The following is a 23296-nucleotide window of genomic DNA, read 5'->3' as shown; positions in this document are numbered from 1 at the left end:
TTGGAAGATACACTTGATATAAAAGTGAATAGATTCTTACAACATTTCCTGCCATTTTTAATCACAGACATTACCAGTGGGAAGCCGTGAAATGACCAGAAAACTGATAATATTTACAACTCCGGGGACTTTAGGGAGCGTTTTCACCTGACTTTTCTTTCAAATATTAGGAATTCTTGTTTATACGGCTTAAAATTTGTGTAGGAAGCCTCTAAGTGAGGAATATACTGCTTATGTTTTCAAGTGAAGCCTAATTTCTCTGGCGTGTTTTGTATGACTCACTTAAAATCCTTCTGTTTCCAGAACATACTTGTAAGAAAACTCACTTATTGTGGTAAAACTCTTAAAATACGCAATAAGAGTTTCCAGAAACGATTGGAAACTTGGAAGATACACTTGATATAAAAGTGAATAGATTCTTACTACATTTCCTGCCATTTTTAATCACAGACATTACCAGTGGGAAGCCGTGAAATGACCAGAAAACTGACAAAATTTACAACTCCGGGGACTTTAGGGAGCGTTTTCACTTGAATTTTCTTTCAAATATTAGGAATTCTTGTTTATACGGCTTAAAATTTCTGTAGAAAGCCTCTAAGTGAGGACTATACTGCTTATGTTTTCAAGTGAAGCCTAATTTCTCTGGCGTGTTTTGTATGACTCACTTAAAATCCTTCTGTTTCCAGTACATACTTGTAAGAAAACTCACTTATTGTGGTAAAACTCTTAAAATACGCAATTAGAGTTTCCAGAAACGATTGGAAACTTGGAAGATACACTTGAAATAAAAGTAAATGGATTCTTACTACATTTCCTCCCGTTTTTAATCAAAGACATTACCAGTGGAAAGCCGTGAAATGACCAGAAAACTGATAATATTTACAACTCCGGGCACTTTAGGGAGCGTTTTCACTTGAATTTGCTTTCAAATATTAGGAATTCTTGTTTATACAGCTTCAAATTGGTGTAGAAAGCCTGTAAGTGAGGACTATTCTGCTTATGTTTACAATTGAGGCCGAATTATTCTGGCCTCTTTTGTATGACTCAGGTGAAATCCTTTCGGTTCTAGTACAGACTTGTAAGAACACTCTCTAATTGTGGTAATACTCTTAAAATACGCAATTAGAGTTTCCAGAAAGGATTAAAAACTTGGAAGATACACTTGAAATAAAAGTAAATAGATTCTTACTACATTTCCTGCCGTTTGTAATCACAGACATTACCAGTGGAAAGCCGTGAAATGACCAGAAAACCGATAATATTTACAACTCCGGGGACTTTAGGGAGCGTTTTCACTTGAATTTGCTTTCAAATATTAGGAATTCTTGATTATACAGGTCAAAATTTGTGTAGAAAGGCTGTAAGTGAGGACTATACTCCTTATGTTTACAATTGAGGCCGAATGAGTCTGGCGTCTTTTGTATTACTCAGGTGAAATCCTTATGGTTCCAGTACATACTTGTAAGAACACTCACAAATTGTGGTAAAACTCTTAAAATACGCAATTAGAGTTTCCAGAAACGATTGGAAACTTGGAAGATACACTTGATATAAAAGTGAATAGATTCTTACTACATTTCCTGCCATTTTTAATCACAGACATTACCAGTGGGAAGCCGTGAAATGACCAGAAAACTGATAATATTTACAACTCCGGGGACTTTAGGGAGCGTTTTCACCTGAATTTTCTTTCAAATATTAGGAATTCTTGTTTATACGGCTTAAAATTTCTGTAGAAAGCCTCTAAGTGAGGAATATACTGCTTATGTTTTCAAGTGAAGCCTAATTTCTCTGGCGTGTTTTGTATGACTCACTTAAAATCCTTCTGTTTCCAGTACATACTTGTAAGAAAACTCACTTATTGTGGTAAAACTCTTAAAATACGCAATAAGAGTTTCCAGAAACGATTGGAAACTTGGAAGATACACTTGATATAAAAGTGAATAGATTCTTACTACATTTCCTGCCATTTTTAATCACAGACATTACCAGTGGGAAGCCGTGAAATGACCAGAAAACTGATAAAATTTACAACTCCGGGGACTTTAGGGAGCGTTTTCACTTGAATATTCTTTCAAATATTAGGAATTCTTGTTTATACGGCTTAAAATTTCTGTAGAAAGCCTCTAAGTGAAGACTATACAGCTTATGTTTTCAAGTGAAGCCTAATTTCTCTGGCGTGTTTTGTATCTCACTTAAAATCCTTCTGTTTCCAGTACATACTTGTAAGAAAACTCACTTATTGTGGTAAAACTCTTAAAATACGCAATTAGAGTTTCCAGAAACGATTGGAAACTTGGAAGATACACTTGAAATAAAAGTAAATGGATACTTACTACATTTCCTGCCGTTTTTAATCAAAGACATTACCAGTGGAAAGCCGTGAAATGACCAGAAAACTGATAATATTTACAACTCCGGGCACTTTAGGGAGCGTTTTCACTTGAATTTGCTTTCAAATATTAGGAATTCTTGTTTATACAGCTTCAAATTGGTGTAGAAAGCCTGTAAGTGAGGACTATTCTGCTTATGTTTACAATTGAGGCCGAATTATTCTGGCCTATTTTGTATGACTCAGGTGAAATCCTTTCGGTTCTAGTACAGACTTGTAAGAACACTCTCTAATTGTGGTAATACTCTTAAAATACGCAATTAGAGTTTCCAGAAAGGATTAAAAACTGGGAAGATACACTTGAAATAAAAGTAAATAGATTCTTACTACATTTCCTGCCGTTTGTAATCACAGACATTACCAGTGGAAAGCCGTGAAATGACCAGAAAACTGATAATATTTACAACTCCGGGCACTTTAGGGAGCGTTTTCACTTGAATTTGCTTTCAAATATTAGGAATTCTTGATTATACAGGTCAACTATGTGTAGAGAGTCTGTAAGTGAGGACTATACTCCTTATGTTTACAATTGAGGCCGAATGAGTCTGGCGTCTTTTGTATTACTCAGGTGAAATCCTTATGGTTCCAGTACATAGTTGTAAGAACACTCACAAATTGTGGTAAAACTCTTAAAATACGCAATTAGAGTTTCAGAAACGATTGGAAACTTGGAAGATACACTTGATATAAAAGTGAATAGATTCTTACTACATTTCCTGACATTTTTAATCACAGACATTACCAGTGGGAAGCCGTGAAATGACCAGAAAACTGATAATATTTACAACTCCGGGGACTTTAGGGAGCGTTTTCACTTGAATTTTCTTTCAAATATTAGGAATTCTTGTTTATACATCTTAAAATTTCTGTAGAAAGCCTCTAAATGAGGAATATACTGCTTATGTTTTCAAGTGAAGCCTAATTTCTCTTGCATGTTTTGTATGACTCACTTAAAATCCTTCTGTTTCCAGTACATACTTGTAAGAAAACTCACTTATTGTGGTAAAACTCTTAAAATACGCAATAAGAGTTTCCAGAAACGATTGGAAACTTGGAAGATACACTTGATATAAAAGTGAATAGATTCTTACTACATTTCCTGCCATTTTTAATCACAGACATTACCTGTGGGAAGCCGTGAAAGGACCAGAAAACTGATAATATTTACAACTCCGGGGACTTTAGGGAGCGTTTTCACTGGAATTTGCTTTAAAACATTAGGAATTCTTGTCTATAGAGCTTAAAATTTGTGTAGAAAGCCTTTAAGTGAGGACTATACTGCTTATGTTTACAACTGAGGGGGAATTTTTCTGGCGTCTTTGGTATGACTCAGGGAAAATCCGTATGGTCCCAGTACATACTTGTAAGAACACTAATTGTGGTAAATCTTTAAAATACGCAATTAGAGTTTCCAGAAATGATTAAAAACTTGGAAGATACACTTGAAATAAAAGTAAATGGATTCTTACTACATTTCCTGCCGTTTTTAATCAAAGACATTACCAGTGGAAAGCCGTGAAATGACCAGAAAACCGATAATATTTACAACTCCGGGCACTTTAGGGAGCGTTTTCACTTGAATTTGCTTTCAAATATTAGGAATTCTTGATTATACAGGTCAAAATATGTGTAGAGAGGCTGTAAGTGAGGACTATACTCCTTATGTTTACAATTGAGGACGAATGATTCTGGCGTCTTTTGTATTACTCAGGTGAAATCCTTATGGTTCCAGTACATACTTGTAAGAACACTCACAAATTGTGGTAAAACTCTTAAAATACGCAATTAGAGTTTCCAGAAACGATTGGAAACTTGGAAGATACACTTGATATAAAAGTGAATAGATTCTTACTACATTTCCTGCCATTTTTAATCACAGACATTACCAGTGGGAAGCCGTGAAATGACAAGAAAACTGATAAAATTTACAACTCCGGGGACTTTAGGGAGCGTTTTCACTGGAATTTGCGTTCAAATATTAGGAATTCTTGTTTATACGGCTTAAAATTTCTGTAGAAAGCCTCTAAGTGAGGACTATTCTGCTTATGTTTACAATTGAGGCCGAATTATTCTGGCCTCTTTTGTATGACTCAGGTGAAATCCTTTCGGTTCTAGTACAGACTTGTAAGAACACTCTCTAATTGTGGTAATACTCTTAAAATACGAAATTAGAGTTTCCAGAAAGGATTAAAAACTTGGAAGATACACTTGAAATAAAAGTAAATAGATTCTTACTACATTTCCTGCCGTTTTTAATCACAGACATTACCTGTGGGAAGCCGTGAAAGGACCAGAAAACTGATAATATTTACAACTCCGGGGACTTTAGGGTGCGTTTTCACTGGAATTTGCTTTAAAACATTAGGAATTCTTGTTTATCGAGCTCAAAATTTGTGTAGAAAGCCTTTAAGTGAGGACTATACTGCTTATGTTTACAATTGAGGGGGAATTTTTCTGGCGTCTTTGGTATGACTCAGGGGAAATCCATATGGTCCCAGTACATACTTGTAAGGACACTAATTGTGGTAAATCTTTAAAATACGCAATTAGAGTTTCCAGAAATGATTAAAAACTTGGAAGATACACTTGAAATAAAAGTAAATGGATTCTTACTACATTTCCTGCCGTTTTTAATCAAAGACATTACCAGTGGAAAGCCGTGAAATGACCAGAAAACCGATAATATGCACAACTCCGGGCACTTTAGGGAGCGTTTTCACTTGAATTTGCTTTCAAATATTAAGAATTCTTGATTATACAAGTCAAAATTTGTGTAGAAAGGCTGTAAGTGAAGACTATACTCCTTATGTTTACAATTGAGGCCGAATGAGTCTGGCGTCTTTTGTATTACTCAGGTGAAATCCTTATGGTTCCAGTACATATTTGTAAGAACTCTCACAAATTGTGGTAAAACTCTTAAAATACGCAATTAGAGTTTCCAGAAACGATTGGAAACTTGGAAGATACACTTGATATAAAAGTGAATAGATTCTTACTACATTTCCTGCCATTTTTAATCACAGACATTACCAGTGGGAAGCCGTGAAATGACCAGAAAACTGATAATATTTACAACTCCGGGGACTTTAGGGAGCGTTTTCACCTGACTTTTCTTTCACATATTAGGAATTCTTGTTTATACGGCTTAAAATTTCTGTAGAAAGCCTCTAAGTGAGGAATATACTGCTTATGTTTTCAAGTGAAGCCTAATTTCTCTGGCGTGTTTTGTATGACTCATTTAAATTCCTTCTGTTTCCAGAACATACTTGTAAGAAAACTCACTTATTGTGGTAAAACTCTTAAAATACGCAATAAGAGTTTCCAGAAACGATTGGAAACTTGGAAGATACACTTGATATAAAAGTGAATAGATTCTTACTACATTTCCTGCCATTTTTAATCACAGACATTACCAGTGGGAAGCCGGAAATGACCAGAAAACTGATAAAATTTACAACTCCGGGGACTTTAGGGAGCGTTTTCACTTGAATTTTCTTTCAAATATTAGGAATTCTTGTTTATACGGCTTAAAATTTCTGTAGAAAGCCTCTAAGTGAGGACTATACTGCTTATGTTTTCAAGTGAAGCCTAATTTCTCTGGCGTGTTTTGTATGACTCACTTAAAATCCTTCTGTTTCCAGTACATACTTGTAAGAAAACTCACTTATTGTTGTAAAACTCTTAAAATACGCAATTAGAGTTTCCAGAAACGATTGGAAACTTGGAAGATACACTTGATATAAAAGTGAATAGATTCTTACTACATTTCCTGCCATTTTTAATCACAGACATTACCAGTGGGAAGCCGTGAAATGACCAGAAAACTGATAATATTTACAACTCTGGGGACTTTAGGGAGCGTTTTCACTTGAATTTTCTTTCAAATATTAGGAATTCTTGTTTATACGGCTTAAAATTTCTGTAGAAAGCCTCTAAGTGAGGACTATACTGCTTATGTTTTCAAGTGAAGCATAATTTCTCTGGCGTGTTTTGTATGACTCACTTAAAATCCTTCTGTTTCCAGTACATACTTGTAAGAAAACTCACTTATTGTGGTAAAATTCTTAAAATACGCAATTTGAGTTTCCAGAAACGCCTGGAAACTTGGAAGATACACTTGATATAAAAGTAAATAGAGTCTTACTACATTTCCTGCCATTTTTAATCACAGACATTACCAGTGGGAAGCCGTGAAATGACCAGAAAACTGATAATATTTACAACTCCGGGGACTTTAGGGAGCGTTTTCACTTGAATTTTCTTTCAAATATTAGGAATTCTTGTTTATACGGCTTAAAATTTTTATAGAAAGCCTCTAATTGAGGAATATACTGCTTATGTTTTCAAGTGAAGCCTAATTTCTCTGGCGTGTTTTGTATGACTCACTTAAAATCCTTCTGTTTCCAGTACATACTTGTAAGAAAACTCACTTATTGTGGTAATACTCTTAAAATACGCAATAAGAGTTTCCAGAAACGATTGGAAACTTGGAAGATACACTTGATATAAAAGTGAATAGATTCTTACTACATTTCCTGCCATTTTTAATCACAGACATTACCAGTGGGAAGCCGTGAAATGACCAGAAAACTGATAATATTTACAACTCCGGGGACTTTAGGGAGCGTTTTCACCTGACTTTTCTTTCAAATATTAGGAATTCTTGTTTATACGGCTTAAAATTTGTGTAGGAAGCCTCTAAGTGAGGAATATACTGCTTATGTTTTCAAGTGAAGCCTAATTTCTCTGGCGTGTTTTGTATGACTCACTTAAAATCCTTCTGTTTCCAGAACATACTTGTAAGAAAACTCACTTATTGTGGTAAAACTCTTAAAATACGCAATAAGAGTTTCCAGAAACGATTGGAAACTTGGAAGACACACTTGATATAAAAGTGAATAGATTCTTACTACATTTCCTGCCATTTTTAATCACAGACATTACCAGTGGGAAGCCGTGAAATGACCAGAAAACTGATAAAATTTACAACTCCGGGGACTTTAGGGAGCGTTTTCACTTGAATTTTCTTTCAAATATTAGGAATTCTTGTTTAAACGGCTTAAAATTTCTGTAGAAAGCCTCTAAGTGAGGACTATACTGCTTATGTTTTCAAGTGAAGCCTAATTTCTCTGGCGTGTTTTGTATGACTCACTTAAAATCCTTCTGTTTCCAGTACATACTTGTAAGAAAACTCACTTATTGTGGTAAAACTCTTAAAATACGCAATTAGAGTTTCCAGAAACGATTGGAAACTTGGAAGATACACTTGAAATAAAAGTAAATGGATTCTTACTACATTTCCTGCCGTTTTTAATCAAAGACATTCCCAGTGGAAAGCCGTGAAATGACCAGAAAACTGATAATATTTACAACTCAGGGCACTTTAGGGAGCGTTTTCACTTGAATTTGCTTTCAAATATTAGGAATTCTTGATTATACAGGTCAAAATATGTGTAGAGAGGCTGTAAGTGAGGACTATACTCCTTATGTTTACAATTGAGGACGAATGATTCTGGCGTCTTTTGTATTACTCAGGTGAAATCCTTATGGTTCCAGTACATACTTGTAAGAACACTCACAAATTGTGGTAAAACTCTTAAAATACGCAATTAGAGTTTCCAGAAACGATTGGAAACTTGGAAGATACACTTGATATAAAAGTGAATAGATTCTTACTACATTTCCTGCCATTTTTAATCACAGACATTACCAGTGGGAAGCCGTGAAATGACAAGAAAACTGATAAAATTTACAACTCCGGGGACTTTAGGGAGCGTTTTCACTGGAATTTGCGTTCAAATATTAGGAATTCTTGTTTATACGGCTTAAAATTTCTGTAGAAAGCCTCTAAGTGAGGACTATTCTGCTTATGTTTACAATTGAGGCCGAATTATTCTGGCCTCTTTTGTATGACTCAGGTGAAATCCTTTCGGTTCTAGTACAGACTTGTAAGAACACTCTCTAATTGTGGTAATACTCTTAAAATACGAAATTAGAGTTTCCAGAAAGGATTAAAAACTTGGAAGATACACTTGAAATAAAAGTAAATAGATTCTTACTACATTTCCTGCCGTTTTTAAACACAGACATTACCTGTGGGAAGCCGTGAAAGGACCAGAAAACTGATAATATTTACAACTCCGGGGACTTTAGGGTGCGTTTTCACTGGAATTTGCTTTAAAACATTAGGAATTCTTGTTTATCGAGCTCAAAATTTGTGTAGAAAGCCTTTAAGTGAGGACTATACTGCTTATGTTTACAATTGAGGGGGAATTTTTCTGGCGTCTTTGGTATGACTCAGGGGAAATCCATATGGTCCCAGTACATACTTGTAAGGACACTAATTGTGGTAAATCTTTAAAATACGCAATTAGAGTTTCCAGAAATGATTAAAAACTTGGAAGATACACTTGAAATAAAAGTAAATGGATTCTTACTACATTTCCTGCCGTTTTTAATCAAAGACATTACCAGTGGAAAGCCGTGAAATGACCAGAAAACCGATAATATGCACAACTCCGGGCACTTTAGGGAGCGTTTTCACTTGAATTTGCTTTCAAATATTAAGAATTCTTGATTATACAAGTCAAAATTTGTGTAGAAAGGCTGTAAGTGAAGACTATACTCCTTATGTTTACAATTGAGGCCGAATGAGTCTGGCGTCTTTTGTATTACTCAGGTGAAATCCTTATGGTTCCAGTATATATTTGTAAGAACTCTCACAAATTGTGGTAAAACTCTTAAAATACGCAATTAGAGTTTCCAGAAACGATTGGAAACTTGGAAGATACACTTGATATAAAAGTGAATAGATTCTTACTACATTTCCTGCCATTTTTAATCACAGACATTACCAGTGGGAAGCCGTGAAATGACCAGAAAACTGATAATATTTACAACTCCGGGGACTTTAGGGAGCGTTTTCACCTGACTTTTCTTTCACATATTAGGAATTCTTGTTTATACGGCTTAAAATTTCTGTAGAAAGCCTCTAAGTGAGGAATATACTGCTTATGTTTTCAAGTGAAGCCTAATTTCTCTGGCGTGTTTTGTATGACTCATTTAAATTCCTTCTGTTTCCAGAACATACTTGTAAGAAAACTCACTTATTGTGGTAAAACTCTTAAAATACGCAATAAGAGTTTCCAGAAACGATTGGAAACTTGGAAGATACACTTGATATAAAAGTGAATAGATTCTTACTACATTTCCTGCCATTTTTAATCACAGACATTACCAGTGGGAAGCCGGAAATGACCAGAAAACTGATAAAATTTACAACTCCGGGGACTATAGGGAGCGTTTTCACTTGAATTTTCTTTCAAATATTAGGAATTCTTGTTTATACGGCTTAAAATTTCTGTAGAAAGCCTCTAAGTGAGGACTATACTGCTTATGTTTTCAAGTGAAGCCTAATTTCTCTGGCGTGTTTTGTATGACTCACTTAAAATCCTTCTGTTTCCAGTACATACTTGTAAGAAAACTCACTTATTGTTGTAAAACTCTTAAAATACGCAATTAGAGTTTCCAGAAACGATTGGAAACTTGGAAGATACACTTGATATAAAAGTGAATAGATTCTTACTACATTTCCTGCCATTTTTAATCACAGACATTACCAGTGGGAAGCCGTGAAATGACCAGAAAACTGATAATATTTACAACTCCGGGGACTTTAGGGAGCGTTTTCACTTGAATTTTCTTTCAAATATTAGGAATTCTTGTTTATACGGCTTAAAATTTCTGTAGAAAGCCTCTAAGTGAGGACTATACTGCTTATGTTTTCAAGTGAAGCATAATTTCTCTGGCGTGTTTTGTATGACTCACTTAAAATCCTTCTGTTTCCAGTACATACTTGTAAGAAAACTCACTTATTGTGGTAAAATTCTTAAAATACGCAATTTGAGTTTCCAGAAACGCCTGGAAACTTGGAAGATACACTTGATATAAAAGTAAATAGAGTCTTACTACATTTCCTGCCATTTTTAATCACAGACATTACCAGTGGGAAGCCGTGAAATGACCAGAAAACTGATAATATTTACAACTCCGGGGACTTTAGGGAGCGTTTTCACTTGAATTTTCTTTCAAATATTAGGAATTCTTGTTTATACGGCTTAAAATTTCTGTAGAAAGCCTCTAAGTGAGGAATATACTGCTTATGTTTTCAAGTGAAGCCTAATTTCTCTGGCGTGTTTTGTATGACTCACTTAAAATCCTTCTGTTTCCAGTACATACTTGTAAGAAAACTCACTTATTGTGGTAATACTCTTAAAATACGCAATTAGAGTTTCCAGAAACGATTGGAATCTTGGAAGATACACTTGATATAAAAGTAAATAGAGTATTACTACATTTCCTGCCATTTTTAAACACAGACATTACCAGTGGGAAGCCGTGAAATGACCAGAAAACTGATAATATTTACAACTCCGGGGACTTTAGGGAGCGTTTTCACTTATATTTTCTTTCAAATATTAGGAATTCTTGTTTATACGGCTTAAAATTTCTGTAGAAAGCCTCTAAGTGAGGACTACACTGCTTATGTTTTCAAGTGAAGCCTAATTTCTCTGGCGTGTTTTGTATGACTCACTTAAAATCCTTCTGTTTCCAGTACATACTTGTAAGAAAACTCACTTATTGTGGTAAAACTCTTAAAATACGCAATTAGAGTTTCCAGAAACGATTGGAAACTTGGAAGATACACTTGAAATAAAAGTAAATGGATTCTTACTACATTTCCTGCCGTTTTTAATCAAAGACATTACCAGTGGAAAGCAGTGAAATGACCAGAAAACTGATAATATTTACAACTCCTTGCACTTTAGGGAGCGTTTTCACTTGAATTTGCTTTCAAATATTAGGAATTCTTGTTTATACAGCTTAAAATTGGTGTAGAAAGCCTGTAAGTGAGGACTATTCTGCTTATGTTTACAATGGAGGCCGAATTATTTTGGCCTCTTTTGTATGACTCAGGTGAAATCCTTTCGGTTCTAGTACAGACTTGTAAGAACACTCTCTAATTGTGGTAATACTCTTAAAATACGCAATTAGAGTTTCCAGAAAGGATTAAAAACTTGGAAGATACACTTGAAATAAAAGTTAATAGATTCTTACTACATTTCCTGCCGTTTGTAATCACAGACATTACCAGTGGAAAGCCGTGAAATGACCAGAAAACTGATAATATTTACAACTCCGGGCACTTTAGGGAGCGTTTTCACTTGAATTTGCTTTCAAATATTAGGAATTCTTGATTATACAGGTCAAAATTTGTGTAGAAAAGCTGTGAGGACTATACTCCTTATGTTTACAATTGAGGCCGAATGATTCTGGCGTCTTTTGTATTACTCAGGTGAAATCCTTATGGTTCCAGTACATAGTTGTAAGAACACTCACAAATTGTGGTAAAACTCTTAAAATACGCAATTAGAGTTTCGAGAAACGATTGGAAACTTGGAAGATACACTTGATATAAAAGTGAATATGTTCTTACTACATTTCCTGCCATTTTGAATCACAGACATTACCAGTGGGAAGCCGTGAAATGACCAGAAAACTGATAATATTTACAACTCCGGGGACTTTAGGGAGCGTTTTCACTGGAATTTGCGTTCAAATATTAGGAGTTCTTGTTTATGTGGCTTAAAATTTCTGTAGAAAGCCTCTAAGTGAGGACTATACTGCTTATGTTTTCAAGTGAAGCCTAATTTCTCTGGCGTGTTTTGTATGACTCAGGTGAAATCCATCTGTTTCCAGTACATACTTGTAAGAAAACTCACTTATTGTGGTAAAACTCTTAAAATTCGCAATTAGAGTTTCCAGAAACGATTGGAAACTTGGAAGATACACTTGAAATAAAAGTAAATGGATTCTTACTACATTTCCTGCCATTTTTAATCACAGACATTACCTGTGGGAAGCCGTGAAAGGACCAGAAAACTGATAATATTTACAAATCCGGGGACTTTAGTGAGCGTTTTCACTGGAATTTGCTTTAAAACATTAGGAATTCTTGTTTATACAGCTTAAAATTTGTGTAGAAAGCCTGTAAGTGAGGACTATTCTGCTTATGTTTGCAATTGAGGGGGAATTATTCTGGCGTCTTTGGTATGACTCAGGTGAAATCCGTATGGTCCCAGTACATACTTGTAAGAACACTAATTGTGGTAAAACTTTAAAATACGCAATTAGAGTTTCCAGAAATGATTAAAAACTTGGAAGATACACTTGAAATAAAAGTAAATGGATTCTTACTACATTTCCTGCCGTTTTTAATCAAAGACATTACCAGTGGAAAGCCGTGAAATGACCAGAAAACTGATAATATTTACAACTCCGGGCACTTTAGGGAGCGTTTTCACTTGAATTTGCTTTCAAATATTAGGAATTCTTGTTTATACAGCTTAAAATTTGTGTAGAAAGGCTGTAAGTGAGGACTATACTCCTTATGTTTACAATTGAGGCCGAATGAGTCTGGCGTCTTTTGTATTACTCAGGTGAAATCCTTATGGTTCCAGTACATACTTGTAAGAACACTCACAAATTGTGGTAAAACTCTTAAAATACGCAATTAGAGTTTCCAGAAACGATTGGAAACTTGGAAGATACACTTGATATAAAAGTGAATAGATTCTTACTACATTTCCTGCCATTTTTAATCACAGACATTACCAGTGGGAAGCCGTGAAATGACCAGAAAACTGATAATATTTACAACTCCGGGGACTTTAGGGAGCGTTTTCACTTGAATTTTCTTTCAAATATTAGGAATTCTTGTTTATACGGCTTAAAATTTCTGTAGAAAGCCTCTAAGTGAGGACTATACTGCTTATGTTTTCAAGTGAAGCCTAATTTCTCTGGCGTGTTTTGTATGACTCACTTAAAATCCTTCTGTTTCCAGTACATACTTGTAAGAAAACTCACTTATTGTGGTAAAACTCTTAAAATACGCAATTTGAGTTTCCAGAAACGCCTGGAAACTTGGAAGATACACTTGATATAAAAGTAAATAGAGTCTTACTACATTTCCTGCCATTTTTAATCACAGACATTACCAGTGGGAAGCCGTGAAATGACCAGAAAACTGATAATATTTACAACTCCGGGGACTTTAGGGAGCGTTTTCACTGGAATTTGCGTTCAAATATTAGGAGTTCTTGTTTATGTGGCTTAAAATTTCTGTAGAAAGCCTCTAAGTGAGGACTATACTGCTTATGTTTTCAAGTGAAGCCTAATTTCTCTGGCGTGTTTTGTATGACTCAGGTGAAATCCATCTGTTTCCAGTACATACTTGTAAGAAAACTCACTTATTGTGGTAAAACTCTTAAAATTCGCAATTAGAGTTTCCAGAAACGATTGGAAACTTGGAAGATACACTTGAAATAAAAGTAAATGGATTCTTACTACATTTCCTGCCATTTTTAATCACAGACATTACCTGTGGGAAGCCGTGAAAGGACCAGAAAACTGATAATATTTACAAATCCGGGGACTTTAGTGAGCGTTTTCACTGGAATTTGCTTTAAAACATTAGGAATTCTTGTTTATACAGCTTAAAATTTGTGTAGAAAGCCTGTAAGTGAGGACTATTCTGCTTATGTTTGCAATTGAGGGGGAATTATTCTGGCGTCTTTGGTATGACTCAGGTGAAATCCGTATGGTCCCAGTACATACTTGTAAGAACACTAATTGTGGTAAAACTTTAAAATACGCAATTAGAGTTTCCAGAAATGATTAAAAACTTGGAAGATACACTTGAAATAAAAGTAAATGGATTCTTACTACATTTCCTGCCGTTTTTAATCAAAGACATTACCAGTGGAAAGCCGTGAAATGACCAGAAAACTGATAATATTTAGAACTCCGGGCACTTTAGGGAGCGTTTTCACTTGAATTTGCTTTCAAATATTAGGAATTCTTGTTTATACAGCTTAAAATTTGTGTAGAAAGGCTGTAAGTGAGGACTATACTCCTTATGTTTACAATTGAGGCCGAATGAGTCTGGCGTCTTTTGTATTACTCAGGTGAAATCCTTATGGTTCCAGTACATACTTGTAAGAAAACTCACTTATTGTGGTAAAATTCTTAAAATACGCAATTTGAGTTTCCAGAAACGCCTGGAAACTTGGAAGATACACTTGATATAAAAGTAAATAGAGTCTTACTACATTTCCTGCCATTTTTAATCACAGACATTACCAGTGGGAAGCCGTGAAATGACCAGAAAACTGATAATATTTACAACTCCGGGGACTTTAGGGAGCGTTTTCACTTGAATTTTCTTTCAAATATTAGGAATTCTTGTTTATACGGCTTAAAATTTCTGTAGAAAGCCTCTAAGTGAGGAATATACTGCTTATGTTTTCAAGTGAAGCCTAATTTCTCTGGCGTGTTTTGTATGACTCACTTAAAATCCTTCTGTTTCCAGTACATACTTGTAAGAAAACTCACTTATTGTGGTAAAACTCTTAAAATACGCAATTTGAGTTTCCAGAAACGCCTGGAAACTTGGAAGATACACTTGATATAAAAGTAAATAGAGTCTTACTACATTTCCTGCCATTTTTAATCACAGACATTACCAGTGGGAAGCCGTGAAATGACCAGAAAACTGATAATATTTACAACTCCGGGGACTTTAGGGAGCGTTTTCACTGGAATTTGCGTTCAAATATTAGGAGTTCTTGTTTATGTGGCTTAAAATTTCTGTAGAAAGCCTCTAAGTGAGGACTATACTGCTTATGTTTTCAAGTGAAGCCTAATTTCTCTGGCGTGTTTTGTATGACTCAGGTGAAATCCATCTGTTTCCAGTACATACTTGTAAGAAAACTCACTTATTGTGGTAAAACTCTTAAAATACGCAATTAGAGTTTCCAGAAACGATTGGAAACTTGGAAGATACACTTGATATAAAAGTAAATAGAGTATTACTACATTTCCTGCCATTTTTAAACACAGACATTACCAGTGGGAAGCCGTGAAATGACCAGAAAACTGATAATATTTACAACTCCGGGGACTTTAGGGAGCGTTTTCACTTATATTTTCTTTCAAATATTAGGAATTCTTGTTTATACGGCTTAAAATTTCTGTAGAAAGCCTCTAAGTGAGGACTACACTGCTTATGTTTTCAAGTGAAGCCTAATTTCTCTGGCGTGTTTTGTATGACTCACTTAAAATCCTTCTGTTTCCAGTACATACTTGTAAGAAAACTCACTTATTGTGGTAAAACTCTTAAAATACGCAATTTGAGTTTCCAGAAACGCCTGGAAACTTGGAAGATACACTTGATATAAAAGTAAATAGAGTCTTACTACATTTCCTGCCATTTTTAATCACAGACATTACCAGTGGGAAGCCGTGAAATGACCAGAAAACTGATAATATTTACAACTCCGGGGACTTTAGGGAGCGTTTTCACTGGAATTTGCGTTCAAATATTAGGAGTTCTTGTTTATGTGGCTTAAAATTTCTGTAGAAAGCCTCTAAGTGAGGACTATACTGCTTATGTTTTCAAGTGAAGCCTAATTTCTCTGGCGTGTTTTGTATGACTCAGGTGAAATCCATCTGTTTCCAGTACATACTTGTAAGAAAACTCACTTATTGTGGTAAAACTCTTAAAATTCGCAATTAGAGTTTCCAGAAACGATTGGAAACTTGGAAGATACACTTGAAATAAAAGTAAATGGATTCTTACTACATTTCCTGCCATTTTTAATCACAGACATTACCTGTGGGAAGCCGTGAAAGGACCAGAAAACTGATAATATTTACAAATCCGGGGACTTTAGTGAGCGTTTTCACTGGAATTTGCTTTAAAACATTAGGAATTCTTGTTTATACAGCTTAAAATTTGTGTATAAAGCCTGTAAGTGAGGACTATTCTGCTTATGTTTGCAATTGAGGGGGAATTATTCTGGCGTCTTTGGTATGACTCAGGTGAAATCCGTATGGTCCCAGTACATACTTGTAAGAACACTAATTGTGGTAAAACTTTAAAATACGCAATTAGAGTTTCCAGAAATGATTAAAAACTTGGAAGATACACTTGAAATAAAAGTAAATGGATTCTTACTACATTTCCTGCCGTTTTTAATCAAAGACATTACCAGTGGAAAGCCGTGAAATGACCAGAAAACTGATAATATTTACAACTCCGGGCACTTTAGGGAGCGTTTTCACTTGAATTTGCTTTCAAATATTAGGAATTCTTGTTTATACAGCTTAAAATTTGTGTAGAAAGGCTGTAAGTGAGGACTATACTCCTTATGTTTACAATTGAGGCCGAATGAGTCTGGCGTCTTTTGTATTACTCAGGTGAAATCCTTCTGTTTCCAGTACATACTTGTAAGAAAACTCAGTTATTGTGGTAAAATTCTTAAAATACGCAATTTGAGTTTCCATAAACGCCTGGAAACTTGGAAGATACACTTGATATAAAAGTAAATAGAGTCTTACTACATTTCCTGCCATTTTTAATCACAGACATTACCAGTGGGAAGCCGTGAAATGACCAGAAAACTGATAATATTTACAACTCCGGGGACTTTAGGGAGCGTTTTCACTTGAATTTTCTTTCAAATATTAGGAATTCTTGTTTATACGGCTTAAAATTTCTGTAGAAAGCCTCTAAGTGAGGAATATACTGCTTATGTTTTCAAGTGAAGCCTAATTTCTCTGGCGTGTTTTGTATGACTCACTTAAAATCCTTCTGTTTCCAGTACATACTTGTAAGAAAACTCACTTATTGTGGTAATACTCTTAAAATACGCAATAAGAGTTTCCAGAAACGATTGGAAACTTGGAAGATACACTTGATATAAAAGTGAATAGATTCTTACTACATTTCCTGCCATTTTTAATCACAGACATTACCAGTGGGAAGCCGTGAAATGACCAGAAAACTGATAAAATTTAAAACTCCGGGGACTTTAGGGAGCGTTTTCACTTGAATTTTCTTTCAAATATTAGGAATTCTTGTTTATACGGCTTAAAATTTCTGTAGAAAGCCTCTAAGTGAGGACTATACTGCTTATGTTTTCAACTGAAGCCTAATTTCTCTGGCGTGTTTTGTATGACTCACTTAAAATCCTTCTCTTTCCAGTACATACTTGTAAGAAAACTCACTTATTGTGGTAAAACTCTTAAAATACGCAATTAGAGTTTCCAGAAACGATTGGAAACTTGGAAGATACACTTGATATAAAAGTAAATAGAGTATTACTACATTTCCTGCCATTTTTAAACACAGACATTACCAGTGGGAAGCCGTGAAATGACCAGAAAACTGATAATATTTACAACTCCGGGGACTTTAGGGAGCGTTTTCACTTATATTTTCTTTCAAATATTAGGAATTCTTGTTTATACGGCTTAAAATTTCTGTAGAAAGCCTCTAAGTGAGGACTACACTGCTTATGTTTTCAAGTGAAGCCTAATTTCTCTGGCGTGTTTTGTATGACTCACTTAAAATCCTTCTGTTTCCAGTACATACTTGTAAGAAAACTCACTTATTGTGGTAAAACTCTTAAAATACGCAATTAGAGTTTCCAGAAACGATTGGAAACTTGGAAGATACACTTGAAATAAAAGTAAATGGATTCTTACTACATTTCCTGCCGTTTTTAATCAAAGACATTACCAGTGGAAAGCAGTGAAATGACCAGAAAACTGATAATATTTACAACTCCTTGCACTTTAGGGAGCGTTTTCACTTGAATTTGCTTTCAAATATTAGGAATTCTTGTTTATACAGCTTAAAATTGGTGTAGAAAGCCTGTAAGTGAGGACTATTCTGCTTATGTTTACAATGGAGGCCGAATTATTTTGGCCTCTTTTGTATGACTCAGGTGAAATCCTTTCGGTTCTAGTACAGACTTGTAAGAACACTCTCTAATTGTGGTAATACTCTTAAAATATGCAATTAGAGTTTCCAGAAAGGATTAAAAACTTGGAAGATACACTTGAAATAAAAGTTAATAGATTCTTACTACATTTCCTGCCGTTTGTAATCACAGACATTACCAGTGGAAAGCAGTGAAATGACCAGAAAACTGATAATATTTACAACTCCGGGCACTTTAGGGAGCGTTTTCACTTGAATTTGCTTTCAAATATTAGGAATTCTTGATTATACAGGTCAAAATTTGTGTAGAAAAGCTGTGAGGACTATACTCCTTATGTTTACAATTGAGGCCGAATGATTCTGGCGTCTTTTGTATTACTCAGGTGAAATCCTTATGGTTCCAGTACATAGTTGTAAGAACACTCACAAATTGTGGTAAAACTCTTAAAATACGCAATTAGAGTTTCGAGAAACGATTGGAAACTTGGAAGATACACTTGATATAAAAGTGAATATGTTCTTACTACATTTCCTGCCATTTTGAATCACAGACATTACCAGTGGGAAGCCGTGAAATGACCAGAAAACTGATAATATTTACAACTCCGGGGACTTTAGGGAGCGTTTTCACTGGAATTTGCGTTCAAATATTAGGAGTTCTTGTTTATGTGGCTTAAAATTTCTGTAGAAAGCCTCTAAGTGAGGACTATACTGCTTATGTTTTCAAGTGAAGCCTAATTTCTCTGGCGTGTTTTGTATGACTCAGGTGAAATCCATCTGTTTCCAGTACATACTTGTAAGAAAACTCACTTATTGTGGTAAAACTCTTAAAATTCGCAATTAGAGTTTCCAGAAACGATTGGAAACTTGGAAGATACACTTGAAATAAAAGTAAATGGATTCTTACTACATTTCCTGCCATTTTTAATCACAGACATTACCTGTGGGAAGCCGTGAAAGGACCAGAAAACTGATAATATTTACAAATCCGGGGACTTTAGTGAGCGTTTTCACTGGAATTTGCTTTAAAACATTAGGAATTCTTGTTTATACAGCTTAAAATTTGTGTAGAAAGCCTGTAAGTGAGGACTATTCTGCTTATGTTTGCAATTGAGGGGGAATTATTCTGGCGTCTTTGGTATGACTCAGGTGAAATCCGTATGGTCCCAGTACATACTTGTAAGAACACTAATTGTGGTAAAACTTTAAAATACGCAATTAGAGTTTCCAGAAATGATTAAAAACTTGGAAGATACACTTGAAATAAAAGTAAATGGATTCTTACTACATTTCCTGCCGTTTTTAATCAAAGACATTACCAGTGGAAAGCCGTGAAATGACCAGAAAACTGATAATATTTACAACTCCGGGCACTTTAGGGAGCGTTTTCACTTGAATTTGCTTTCAAATATTAGGAATTCTTGTTTATACAGCTTAAAATTTGTGTAGAAAGGCTGTAAGTGAGGACTATACTCCTTATGTTTACAATTGAGGCCGAATGAGTCTGGCGTCTTTTGTATTACTCAGGTGAAATCCTTATGGTTCCAGTACATACTTGTAAGAACACTCACAAATTGTGGTAAAACTCTTAAAATACGCAATTAGAGTTTCCAGAAACGATTGGAAACTTGGAAGATACACTTGATATAAAAGTGAATAGATTCTTACTACATTTCCTGCCATTTTTAATCACAGACATTACCAGTGGGAAGCCGTGAAATGACCAGAAAACTGATAATATTTACAACTCCGGGGACTTTAGGGAGCGTTTTCACTTGAATTTTCTTTCAAATATTAGGAATTCTTGTTTATACGGCTTAAAATTTCTGTAGAAAGCCTCTAAGTGAGGACTATACTGCTTATGTTTTCAAGTGAAGCATAATTTCTCTGGCGTGTTTTGTATGACTCACTTAAAATCCTTCTGTTTCCAGTACATACTTGTAAGAAAACTCACTTATTGTGGTAAAATTCTTAAAATACGCAATTTGAGTTTCCAGAAACGCCTGGAAACTTGGAAGATACACTTGATATAAAAGTAAATAGAGTCTTACTACATTTCCTGCCATTTTTAATCACAGACATTACCAGTGGGAAGCCGTGAAATGACCAGAAAACTGATAATATTTACAACTCCGGGGACTTTAGGGAGCGTTTTCACTTGAATTTTCTTTCAAATATTAGGAATTCTTGTTTATACGGCTTAAAATTTCTGTAGAAAGCCTCTAAGTGAGGAATATACTGCTTATGTTTTCAAGTGAAGCCTAATTTCTCTGGCGTGTTTTGTATGACTCACTTAAAATCCTTCTGTTTCCAGTACATACTTGTAAGAAAACTCACTTATTGTGGTAATACTCTTAAAATACGCAATAAGAGTTTCCAGAAACGATTGGAAACTTGGAAGATACACTTGATATAAAAGTGAATAGATTCTTACTACATTTCCTGCCATTTTTAATCACAGACATTATCAGTGGGAAGCCGTGAAATGACCAGAAAACTGATAAAATTTAAAACTCCGGGGACTTTAGGGAGCGTTTTCACTTGAATTTTCTTTCAAATATTAGGAATTCTTGTTTATACGGCTTAAAATTTCTGTAGAAAGCCTCTAAGTGAGGACTATACTGCTTATGTTTTCAAGTGAAGCCTAATTTCTCTGGCGTGTTTTGTATGACTCACTTAAAATCCTTCTCTTTCCAGTACATACTTGTAAGAAAACTCACTTATTGTGGTAAAACTCTTAAAATACGCAATTAGAGTTTCCAGAAACGATTGGAAACTTGGAAGATACACTTGATATAAAAGTAAATAGAGTATTACTACATTTCCTGCCATTTTTAAACACAGACATTACCAGTGGGAAGCCGTGAAATGACCAGAAAACTGATAATATTTACAACTCCGGGGACTTTAGGGAGCGTTTTCACTTATATTTTCTTTCAAATATTAGGAATTCTTGTTTATACGGCTTAAAATTTCTGTAGAAAGCCTCTAAGTGAGGACTACACTGCTTATGTTTTCAAGTGAAGCCTAATTTCTCTGGCGTGTTTTGTATGACTCACTTAAAATCCTTCTGTTTCCAGTACATACTTGTAAGAAAACTCACTTATTGTGGTAAAACTCTTAAAATACGCAATTAGAGTTTCCAGAAACGATTGGAAACTTGGAAGATACACTTGAAATAAAAGTAAATGGATTCTGACTACATTTCCTGCCGTTTTTAATCAAAGACATTACCAGTGGAAAGCAGTGAAATGACCAGAAAACTGATAATATTTACAACTCCTTGCACTTTAGGGAGCGTTTTCACTTGAATTTGCTTTCAAATATTAGGAATTCTTGTTTATACAGCTTAAAATTGGTGTAGAAAGCCTGTAAGTGAGGACTATTCTGCTTATGTTTACAATGGAGGCCGAATTATTTTGGCCTCTTTTGTATGACTCAGGTGAAATCCTTTCGGTTCTAGTACAGACTTGTAAGAACACTCTCTAATTGTGGTAATACTCTTAAAATACGCAATTAGAGTTTCCAGAAAGGATTAAAAACTTGGAAGATACACTTGAAATAAAAGTTAATAGATTCTTACTACATTTCCTGCCGTTTGTAATCACAGACATTACCAGTGGAAAGCCGTGAAATGACCAGAAAACTGATAATATTTACAACTCCGGGCAATTTAGGGAGCGTTTTCACTTGAATTTGCTTTCAAATATTAGGAATTCTTGATTATACAGGTCAAAATTTGTGTAGAAAAGCTGTGAGGACTATACTCCTTATGTTTACAATTGAGGCCGAATGATTCTGGCGTCTTTTGTATTACTCAGGTGAAATCCTTATGGTTCCAGTACATAGTTGTAAGAACACTCACAAATTGTGGTAAAACTCTTAAAATACGCAATTAGAGTTTCGAGAAACGATTGGAAACTTGGAAGATACACTTGATATAAAAGTGAATATGTTCTTACTACATTTCCTGCCATTTTGAATCACAGACATTACCAGTGGGAAGCCGTGAAATGACCAGAAAACTGATAATATTTACAACTCCGGGGACTTTAGGGAGCGTTTTCACTGGAATTTGCGTTCAAATATTAGGAGTTCTTGTTTATGTGGCTTAAAATTTCTGTAGAAAGCCTCTAAGTGAGGACTATACTGCTTATGTTTTCAAGTGAAGCCTAATTTCTCTGGCGTGTTTTGTATGACTCAGGTGAAATCCATCTGTTTCCAGTACATACTTGTAAGAAAACTCACTTATTGTGGTAAAACTCTTAAAATTCGCAATTAGAGTTTCCAGAAACGATTGGAAACTTGGAAGATACACTTGAAATAAAAGTAAATGGATTCTTACTACATTTCCTGCCATTTTTAATCACAGACATTACCTGTGGGAAGCCGTGAAAGGACCAGAAAACTGATAATATTTACAAATCCGGGGACTTTAGTGAGCGTTTTCACTGGAATTTGCTTTAAAACATTAGGAATTCTTGTTTATACAGCTTAAAATTTGTGTAGAAAGCCTGTAAGTGAGGACTATTCTGCTTATGTTTGCAATTGAGGGGGAATTATTCTGGCGTCTTTGGTATGACTCAGGTGAAATCCGTATGGTCCCAGTACATACTTGTAAGAACACTAATTGTGGTAAAACTTTAAAATACGCAATTAGAGTTTCCAGAAATGATTAAAAACTTGGAAGATACACTTGAAATAAAAGTAAATGGATTCTTACTACATTTCCTGCCGTTTTTAATCAAAGACATTACCAGTGGAAAGCCGTGAAATGACCAGAAAACTGATAATATTTACAACTCCGGGCACTTTAGGGAGCGTTTTCACTTGAATTTGCTTTCAAATATTAGGAATTCTTGTTTATACAGCTTAAAATTTGTGTAGAAAGGCTGTAAGTGAGGACTATACTCCTTATGTTTACAATTGAGGCCGAATGAGTCTGGCGTCTTTTGTATTACTCAGGTGAAATCCTTATGGTTCCAGCACATACTTGTAAGAACACTCACAAATTGTGGTAAAACTCTTAAAATACGCAATTAGAGTTTCCAGAAACG

Source organism: Myotis nattereri (assembly GCF_964212035.1).
Source record: "Myotis nattereri genome assembly, chromosome: X".
Lineage (NCBI taxonomy): Eukaryota > Metazoa > Chordata > Mammalia > Chiroptera > Vespertilionidae > Myotis > Myotis nattereri.
The sequence above is the reverse complement of the archived record's forward strand: the minus strand, read 5'-3'. Positions refer to the sequence as shown.